Source organism: Marmota monax, unplaced genomic scaffold (assembly GCF_021218885.2).
Source record: "Marmota monax isolate L192 unplaced genomic scaffold, Marmota_monax_Labrador192_F-V1.1 WCK01_AAM20220418_F8-fsc00061, whole genome shotgun sequence".
Taxonomy (NCBI): Eukaryota; Metazoa; Chordata; class Mammalia; order Rodentia; family Sciuridae; genus Marmota; species Marmota monax.
In genome coordinates, this window is record NW_026695230.1 from 2483545 (window position 1) to 2494513 (window position 10969).

The following is a 10969-nucleotide window of genomic DNA, read 5'->3' on the forward strand; positions in this document are numbered from 1 at the left end:
ACACATCTTAAGTTGAGGCTTTATTTTCTGTATAAAATATATGATATATCAAATAATTTCCTCTAGGACTCCATATTCAACTAGTCTTAGTTATTAAACTTGGCTTTGTGAGTTTCAGGAAAGGATAAATATAACAATTTTATTTTCTTGCATCTTTATCAATTTTCCTTCAGGTGCCATGCTTCCTTTTTAGAGTTTATGTTATTTTATTAGTATTTCTTTGTATTCATTTTCCATAATTCCACATTTTAATATATCTTACACTATATTCCCCTTATAATTTCTTCTCATTTGTTTCCAATTTTATCTCTATTTAATATGCCATGGCATGCAGAAAGGAGAATAAAGAACTACCCCTTTGGAGACGTTAATATATGCCAGACATTCTACTACTGCACTATGATAAATTATATATATTATTTATATACATAATTTTTTTCTTGTATTCATCTTTTAGCCAATATTCTTATAAAAATCAAAGTGCAAAAATTTTGGGCCAGACTGCAATAAAACAAATGGAAATATACCAAACTTAATAAGCATAAAACTGATCTCAGAATTATTGAGTTTCAGACGTTTACTTTCCGACACACTTAAGCAGTTCTTATCAAGATGTTTATCAGACCCCACAGTGCCAGCTGGAAAGCTGTCTACCCCTCTACTGCAGCCGTCCATTCTGTGAGGTCTTAGGTCCACACCAGGAAATGATAGCCACAAGAGCCACTGTTTGCCTTCTTCTGAGTATGCCAGTGACTCCCCTCAGTCTGGAGAAAGCTCAGCTCCTTCTCTTGCCAGCCTATCAGCCTTTTCATTCTCCACAAATCGCAAAATACCATGGACATGCTTTGCACTGAATATCCATGCTACAGGTGAGCTCCTCCAGCTTCACGAAGTCCTCCGTGTTGATCATCTCCTTTCCTGCGCTCATCCTCCACTGGTTCTACTTCCAGCTTTGGACCCAGTTAGTGATGCCACATAGAGTAAACATGCTGTCTATATAGAACCAATTTATTCATGTTCTGAACCCTTGGCTTGTTTGATGGCTTTGCAGACTGCTTGTATTTCTGTTCTTAGGTTTGTCTGTTGCCTGGGAAGTTTAATGCCTACAATTAACGGGTGACTGGGCCCCAGTAGACAGCTATTCCTACTCTTGCTCTCTTCTGCCCATTACTGGAGCAGCAACCATAAGTGTAGAATTTGCCATCACAGATTCTCCCATATAAGAAAATGTGTCCTTGCCCACATAGGGGCTAGCTCTTCATTCTGTCTTGAGTATTTTCTGCTTTGCTCTCAATCTTTTTCGTTGAAGGGCTTCCGGAGCTGCTTGGTTCCTTCACTTGGGACACCTGGACATGAGTATTCCCCTGCTTTTCTGAACCATCTGGGTTGGCAGTTTCCAACAAAGGCACAGGCCACATCTTCTGTGGCAAAGTTCTTAAAAACTAGCAACAGGAAACTGGTTCACTAATGCTCTGTGCTTATTCCAGCTAGGGAAGAAGCCAGTCCTGAGGCCACTGAGCAAGTTTAGAACATCTGGAGCCTGCAAACAGCTGTGGCCACAACATACTGTTCCCAAGGAGACTGTGCTGGCCAGAGGCAGCAGCATCCTGTGCATTGCTCAGCTGTGTGTGGCCCACCACATCGTACTCCCGAGCTCCAACCCCCGGAGCTCACTTCCAGAGGAGGCATGGAAGATGTATATTAATATGGATATATTAATATGGAGAACCAAAGAGGTGAAGTCGCACATCTAAAGGCTGCACAGTGGTGGAGGAGTAGCATATGGTTGAGAGTGGTGTTTAGATTGTGTGAGTGAAAGCAAAAGTGAAGCATACAACTAGGAAGGTATCACCACTTTGTCCTTGGATTTCAGGGAGCTATAGGGATTCATGATGGTTCCTTAAGACAACCACGACTATGTGGAGACACAGGAAGAATCTCTCTTCTCTGACACAAATATGTGCTATTCAAACAGAATTTCTTATGGCTCAATAATAAGGAAAACATCAAGGAAGAAGGATATTAAGTATGATTCCAGCAGAGACCTTAGGGCCTTACCAACAGAAAGTCACTCACTTAGCTCTCTTAGTGAATATTTAGTGGACATTTAGTGGGTCAGGATCTCTTTAAGTATACAGACTCTTTTTGGATCACAAAATCATCCTACAAAAGCACTTATCTTCTTTTCATCGTGCATCTTCTATTTCATTTACTCATTAATCAATTATATTTCTGACATTTAACCTCATATATTTTTTTCTTCTCTTTGTTTTGTTTCGTTTGTCAAATTTTATGCTCAGCCACACTTCTGCAACTTTCCACTTGGTACTTTAATCAGGAGTGCATTATCTCTGAACCTGAGGTACCTGAAAGGCATACCTACTGGAAATTCTTTAATTCTTCTCAATGTATTGGCTCTCCACTTGGAGTATTAACAAGAGATAAATCCAGAAAATTGCGAAACTTTTACTATCATTCAAAAGGAGAAAAACGTTGAGCTATAACTGATACTGAGTGTTAATTTAACCACTTTGAACATTATTGCATTATCAGTTTGTAAAAACAGGAAATGCTTAAAAATTTGAGAAGCAACATTTTCTTACTACATCAGATGGAGGTACAGACTTAAAAAGTAACACTAACCTTTCATGTGAAAGTGTACTAAGAATATAAGGATTGCAAAACAACTAGAAAATGGTTGAAATTTATTTGATCTTTTTGTGGCATGGTCATGTGAACATACATTTCGCTGAAAGGTCAAACTTGTAAATGTTCCACTGAATATTCTGTGCCTCAGTATCTAAAAATGTGACCTTTATGCTGTGTTTATTCAGCACAGGCAGAATACACTCTTAAAATATTAGGCTATTATCTTGATAGATTTCAGAGCTCATCTACTGGTAGTTGTCATATGCATATATCTTTTGCTGAAAGATGCTAGTAAAAGATATTTTCCATAGTGCATGTAAAGGAGCATATTCATAATTGATCAGCCATTTGGAAACTGGATAAATCATACCAGCTGCATTTATGAATCATGGAGTTTCTGCTTTACTTATAAAAATAGTAATTACTTCTTTTGAATAGGTACATTGCAGTTCTAGTAGGTGAATTTATGTGTTTTAAAAATGTATTTCTATATTTCTTGTTTAAACTCTGAACTTATTTTTCAATGAGACATATAAGTAGAAATCTTTTGAATAAATGACTTCTTCATTAGAACAGTTGGTAAGAAATCATATTTCTGTTTATCAAAGGACAGACACATCTATTATAGAAAGAGAAGAATGAACTTTGGAGTACACACTCACTTAATCCTGACTTGATCACTTTATTATTTAGGTGATATTCCCTCAACAGTCTATGAAATAATTTATTGAACTGTGTCACAAAGAAAATTGGAAGTCTTTGGAGATATTGCACAAGGGAAGAGTAATTATAGCTATAGAATACTTAATAAAAATTAGAGAAGAAACTAAAATGAGTAAAATACAATGAGATTCAAAAGAGATAAATGTATAGATAAACAACAGAGAGATATATGTATGTTTTATATATTTATATTTCAGAATTTATTTTTCAAAAAATATAGTTTTCATGATAATATTATTAATTAAAGCAGTTAGAGGAAGAAAAACCTGTTAAAATATAGATGACTATGTTCTATCATAAAAAGTCCTTCTCTCAGGAACAAGTTCTCAATTGTGAACTTGAACCTTGGAAAACTCATTTTACTTTTTAATCACAACTTCAATTTTTGGCAAGTGAGGTGATCACATTTCTATTCTATCAGTGATATATTTTTCTTGAGTAACATAAAATTAGGAAATGTGATGACATGACTTAGATACCTGGGGCAGTGATAAATCAGTAGGTTAAGAGAGTAAGTTAGAAATGAGACACACTTGAAAGAAAGATGCATATCCCCAAAGAGATCAACAGAAAGAAGACTGCTAGCAACCCTAGGTATGCATGTTTGTACTTTCGTCAAGGAAAGTGGAGACTCAATAATAAAATTGAGGCCTGCAGAGATATCTTATTTTACTTTGGAAGGGATTCTTCCTTTGAATTGAGGTTTTGTAGAGACACTTGCCATTTAGTGTCCTGTAAGGAAGCCCTCATCCATTGATCTTTCACACACAGCAACTTCCTTTGTGAACAGATTACTGAACAAATCAACAAGGGATACAGATATAGTTCAGTGGTCAAGTAGTGCTTGCCTGGCATGAACACCACCTTGGATTCAAACTTAGTACTACCAAAAGAAAAAGAGAGAGAGAGAGAGAGAGAGATAAAAGAAAAAAGACTTCAGTAAGTTTTAATTATGTAATATATATATATAAATATATATATATATATATTTATATATAAATATATATATATATATATATATATATTTATATATAAATATATATATAGAATATGTCTGCATATCCTCGATAATCCTATAAAAGATTCTAGCAAGTTTATGTGAGGATAGAAAATTCAGAATCTGATCATCAGAAAAAAAATCATGTTAAAATAAAAAGAAAAACACGTCTTTTAATCTTCTGATATTATGCCTTCTCTATCAGGTCATATCAATTATAAAGCAGAAGGTTTCACACCTTATGTTAACCAGCATACAATATTACATACCAGGAAAGTTATATTGATTTAGTATTGAATGAAGATTTATGCCATCAGATAGTAGAAACAGTAATAGAAAGGGTTTCAGATTTTTCTCCAACTCTCTTTTTTATCCTGAGCACTAACTGGAACCCAAAATTCCATTAGAAACCATGCTGTGCTGGGCAATTGCTGGGCAATTGCTGCTTCTTTTCAAATCCACCCTCACCTTTACCCAGTTATACTGCATCATAGCAAGTCAAATTTCCATTGCCTGGGTAGATTATTTTCTGTGTTATTGTTTTTCTGTGTAAATGTTCAAGAATATCAGTATTTCCTTAATTGGAACCTCCTGGTGCCAAATGATTATTTGATCTTCTTGAAAAGAATCATTTAGGAAGCTCTTCATTTGAATCTAATTTTACTCTCACTGGATCTATATATAGTTGATCTCTTCCTTTGTTCAGTGGGACAACATGGTTTATAAGAATTTTAGTGAGCTAAGTAACTAGGCATTTTTGGTTTGTAGTCACATGGAAGGAAAAGATTCCTAAATCTAATTTTACCATCTATTATGCCTGTCAAATCTCCCACTAATTTTAATCACAAGTAGCTATATTTGGCTAGTTTGAATTATGCATATGAAACTATATCCCTGTTTTGATGTAATTTTTTAATTAAGTTTTAATTGTTTTATTGTCATAAAAGGCCATAACAATTTAGGTATTTGTAGTCCATTGTTGTTTAAGCATATCTTATTCAAGATTGATTTGAGTAATTTAAAATTATATAATTACTACTAGTAATTAATGAATTACTAAAGAGAATGGCTTCACATATTGTTCTTTTACAAAAGAATTTTTTTCTTTCAAATGAGAAGGTAGATAGCAGATGACTGTGTTGGGTATAATTAGCTCTGATTCAACTTGTGGTTTTTCTTATATTTTCAGTGCATCTATAGATAGGAAAGAGTAATGGGAGGTTAAATATTGGAGATGAGGAGATAGGATTGAGAGAGCAAAGTTGTTTTTATCATGATAATACTACGTGACGTAACATACAATGCTTGGAACTTCAGTACAGTATGTGTAGACTTTCATATAATATGGAATTAATGGATGATCAAAAAATCAATGTCTTTGAGAACTCAACACAGCTTCCTCATTGCAGCTGGCTTTATGTAGTGTCTGCTCAACCAGAAACAATAGCAACAAGGTCATTTAGAGTCTTACCAGTGCTCATTGCAAGAGCACAAAGTAATTAAGATTCTTGACTGTGAACAAGCAATCTCGAGAAGAACGCTATTGTTTTCTCCACTTGTTTCATTGCTATTTTTGTTAATTATGCCATATACTCTGCTTTAATCTTTTCCCCTGACATTGTTCAGTCACAAGCAACCAGCTTTGCTTCTGGTGCTTTTGTTTTTTATTGTTTTTTTTTTTTTTTAATTGTAGGTGTACAGCAAGGTGTACAATAATCAGATATACATAAACATAGTGAACTGATGAGTGAAGCTAAGCTCATTTTTTTATTGGTTGTTCAAAACATTACAAAGCTCTTGACATATCATATTTCATACATTTGATTCAAGTGGGTTTTGAACTCCCAATTTTACCCCAAATACAGATTGCAGAATCACGTCGGTTGGTTACACATCCACATTTTTACATAATGCCCTATTAGTAACTGTTGTATTCTGCTACCTTTCCTATCCTCTACTATCTCCCCTCCCCTCCCCTCCCATCTTCTCTCTCTACCCCATCTACTGTAATTCATTTCTCTCCTTGTTTATTTTCCCATTCCCCTCACAACCTCTTATATGTAATTTTGTATAACAATGAGGATCTCCCTCCATTACCATGCAATTTCCCTTTTCTCTCCCTTTCCCTCCCACCTCATGTATCTGTTTAATGTTAATCTTTTCTTCCTGCTCTTCCTCCCTGCTCTGTTCTTAGTTGCTCTCATTATATCAAAGAAGACATTTGGTATTTGTTTTTTAGGGATTGGCTAGCTTCACTAAGCATAATCTGCTCTAGTGCCATCCATTTCCCTGCATAATGGCCTCTCTCTCCACTGCCCCTGGTGCTTTCCCTTTGCAAGAATTTTTCTCTTCCTCCTCATTCTGATGCTTAATGGAGGTCTTTTAAAATATTTTCAGGAGTCAGCATCCTCATAGGTTTATATTTCCAATTGTCCAACACCATCATGGTCACCGTTTCCCCTTTGGTTCTTTGAGTATAGTATGATCTTTCCTTAGGCTACCAAACAAAAAGTGTCTTCTTTCTTCATTTATTCTATGTAGGGACCCCCAGCATACTGATTATATTTCTCTTTTCTGTCATTCCAGGTATAAATGAGGCAATCATAATCTAATAGTGTCTGAGAAGAACATTTATTCCTTGTATATCCTATGGTGAATAGAATGATCAAAATCAAGCTTTGTGTACTTTTTGTTTGACATAAAATATTTAAATAACGAGATTATTATTGACCAGTCTAGATGTATGAGCAACTCAATTTTATTCACTGAAGGAGAGTGAAAAATCCTCTCTGGGAGTAAACAGAACGATGGCATGAGGTCATTTGCATAAAAAGGAGAGGATTTGTGTTTAAGAGTGAAGTACTAATGAGGTTCTAGGAAAGGAATCAACACCAGGAATGATGGCCTATAAGCTTGATGCTTGACCTTCTTCAGCTCTACTAGGTACAACTAGTCGATTTTGTCAATGTCTTGCTTATAGCTCTGGTTCTTCTTATCCCTTGGCTATCCAGAGTCAATAAGTACTATTTTCAGCCACTAAGGACATAGTTCATGCTCTGAATGGCAAACAGATATATTTATTAAGAGCATATCCTTTTCAGGGATTTTTATTTAAAGGCTTAAAGAAATAAGTAAAGCAGACATTTTTGGAGATGGTACTGTAATAAGCCATAGTACATATATGCAAAAATCTATTTGAAACCATCATATATCTGCTGTGTCTGCTCTTATATAAGAGGAGGGAGTAAGCAAAGAAAGAAGTTGCTTTTACAATTAAGTGATCAACTTAAAAGGCAATTTGTATATAAAAATATATATCATAAGAACAAAAATGTATCTTAGAACCTGATTCTTAAACTTTTCACACCCCTCCATAAAAACAGAAAAATTAGTTTCAGAGGAATATTTGAGTATCTTTGTTCTGCATTATACTCTGGAGAATAAAATAAGAAATTTGAAATTGCACACAAAATCTTATCTAAAACATTCTAAAATCTCAGCAGTGGCAAAATTCTTTACTATTGAAAGGGCTCTGCAATTATGACAATTTGGTACACACTTGGGTGAACTGGAAGGCCCTGATATCACCATAACAAAATTTTCTGGAAAGCACTTTTAAGTCAATTCCACATTTCACTCTATTTTTGAGAGAATAAACTCCATGGAGCAGTATATAATTAGTCCTGTGCAATGAGCCAAAGTACTCTCTCAATGATGCTTTTATCAAAATAAATGGAAAAAATGGATTAAGGGGTAATCTGAGGAACCTTCAGTTCTTTAATATTCCCTGAAGATAATTGGCTATAATCTATGACTGATAAAGAATGAAAGAAAAAGGAGAGTAGTGAGGACAGACATTTCCAGAGATGCAAGACATAAGACATTATTTTACTTTCTCTGTGATCTGGATGAGTACCAAAGAATTCTAGAAAAAGAATTTTGTTGTGCTTTCAATAAGAATTCAAAGGAAATTGGTGTCTCTTTTAAAAACCTATTTTTAAAAGTGCCATAAAATATAATTATAATTAAAAGTGACAGTTCTTATACATCTTCCCAATGTGGCTTTGAATAATGTGATAACAGATATGACTTAAATTACTTTTTCCTACCTAGTATTAAAGCATCATTTGGAAGATGGAGATGTACAAAAGAGGGGGGAGGGTGGTAGAATATTTAAACTCAAGTTTAATTAGCCTAATGGTATTTCACTTTAGAAAATTAAAGTCAAAATTATTATCATTTGATATAAAAATAATGTGCACATTCATTCATTTATTTTTCTATTCAATGAATGCTTATTAGGCATATATTATGTGAGACATTTAATTATGATCTGAAAATAAAAATGATATTTGCAGCTATCATGAAAACACATAATATTTAATACAATAATATAAAGTACTATTGAGGAGATGTATATAAGTTTATTACTTAACATGTGGTCTATGCACCATCAGCAACTGGTATCACTTAAAAGTCTATTTAAATCACAGGATCTCACATCACATATGAGATCTTCTAAATTAGAATATGTAAAATCCCCTAGGTGATACATATACATATTCAAATTTGTAAATCACTGGAATGGAAGGTATGATCAGAGAGAAAGAATAAATTATCGCATTTTTGGTCAAAAAGTAACCTCATTATTTTTGCAATTAAAAAAAATTGGGGTGAATATCGTTTACATTTTATAATGCAAGGACTAAATTCCTCTTAGATGCCACCTAAATAAACTACAATTTTACAAAGCCACACTTCATAGAGAATCATATTAAGCTAACAGCCCAATGTATGATTTAATATCCATTTATGAGTTGACCATTTGTTTGGTCTAGACCATGGTTGTAAGTCACATTATTACATGTTCTAGTTCAGGCTCCATAAATAATTTGGAAAATATGCTCTGGACTAATAAATTATTTGTTGTGGGAGAATCAGCCCTATATTCTATTTTTCTTTTGTTCAGATACTGTATAGCACATTATATGCTGTAGAAAAAAAAGTAGCCAATGTACATGTGCAAAACTAAATGCAAATGGAGTTTTGAGACACCCTGTGATTTATTGTACATCTCTCCCTAAGGACTGCTTCCTCAAATCTCTATTATCTAAACTCTCCTATATTTATGACTCTATCTGGGATGAACAAATAAGCCACTGTATTTCTCTCTCTGGCAGACATCTATTTTGCATGCAGTCATTAATTAGTTAATTAATTAACCTGAAGATACTGAATCCAGTCATTTTTACTAGACTCATTTCTTATTTTGATGATAATTATTGTTGAGAAATAGTATTTACAATTCTCTGTTTTACAGAATTTTTATATGTTTACTCAGAACAGTTAAGAGATATCATATTTTATATAAACAACGTGGCATTATAATTATAAACTAGGCTTGGCATTATAGGAGCTGGATATAATGAAAGATAATTTTCTTCATTAATTTCTTCTGGATTTCATTATAACTTATACTATATGTTTTAAAATTTAATAATTTGTGAACATTATTTCAGCTACTAAACTGAATTTTTTAAAAATAGTCATGATTTAAATTAAACATCTCTAATCAGCCTTTAAGTGCTCTGCTAAAGTGATATACACAGATTTTTGTCTTGCTTTAGAGCAATGGCACTAGATTTCTTCTTTGAGAAACAGACAGGTTTAAACTATTTAGTTTTTTGTTCTTGTTGTTGGAAAAGCATTAAAATATTCCATTTTTTGGTTGTGATTCTCTATAAAATAAACACATTTTAAAATTTCAGTATCGTGTTTATTCAGACAATTCTTGTAGATTTTTATTTAAGGCTCATAATATTATCTGTATGAAGACATGCAAATATATGTTTTGAGTAGACAACAGCAACAATCAATAGATATTTAAATATAGTTTTACTACACTGAGGCTTCATCTCACTCTAGTCAGAATGGCAATTATCAAGAATACAAGTAAAAATAAATGTTGGTGAGGAGGTGGGAAAAAGGTACATTCACACATTGATAGTGGGACTACAAACTGGTGCAAACACTCTGGAAAGCACTATGGATATTCCTCAGAAAACTTAAAATGGAAACACCATTTGATCCAGTTATCCCACTCCTCAACATATACCCAAAGGACTTAAAATCAGCAAACTCTAGCAACGTGGCCACATCAATGTTCAGAGCAGTTCAATTAACAACAGCCAAGCTATGAAACCAACCAAGGTACCCTTCAATAGATGAATAAATAAAGAAAATTGGGTACATATACACAGTGGGATATTATTCAGCCATAATGAAGAATGAAATTATGTCATTTGCTGGTAAATGGATGGAACTAGAGACAATCATGCTAAGCAAAATAAGCCAATCCCACAAAAGGAAAAACTGAATGCTCTCTCTGATATGTGTATGCTGACCTTTAATAGGCAAGGGGGTGGGGGTGGGGGCAGGAAGAGAAGGTTCACCAGAATGGACAAGGGAGAAAGCGGGGAAGGAAGGGGGGTTGGGAATGGAAAAAAAAAACAAAACAAAAAAAAAACAGTAGAATAAATTGAACATAACTTTCCTACATAGGTATATGAATACATGACCAGTGTAACTCCATATCATGTA

General features: G+C 33.8%; 1 pseudogene; it reads right to left on the reverse strand.

The window, feature by feature from the left end:
* Positions 1-759: 759 nt before the first annotated feature.
* Positions 760-1615, reverse strand: LOC124088369 (ribonuclease H1-like; annotated as a pseudogene).
* Between the last annotated feature and the right edge of the window lie 9354 nt (positions 1616-10969).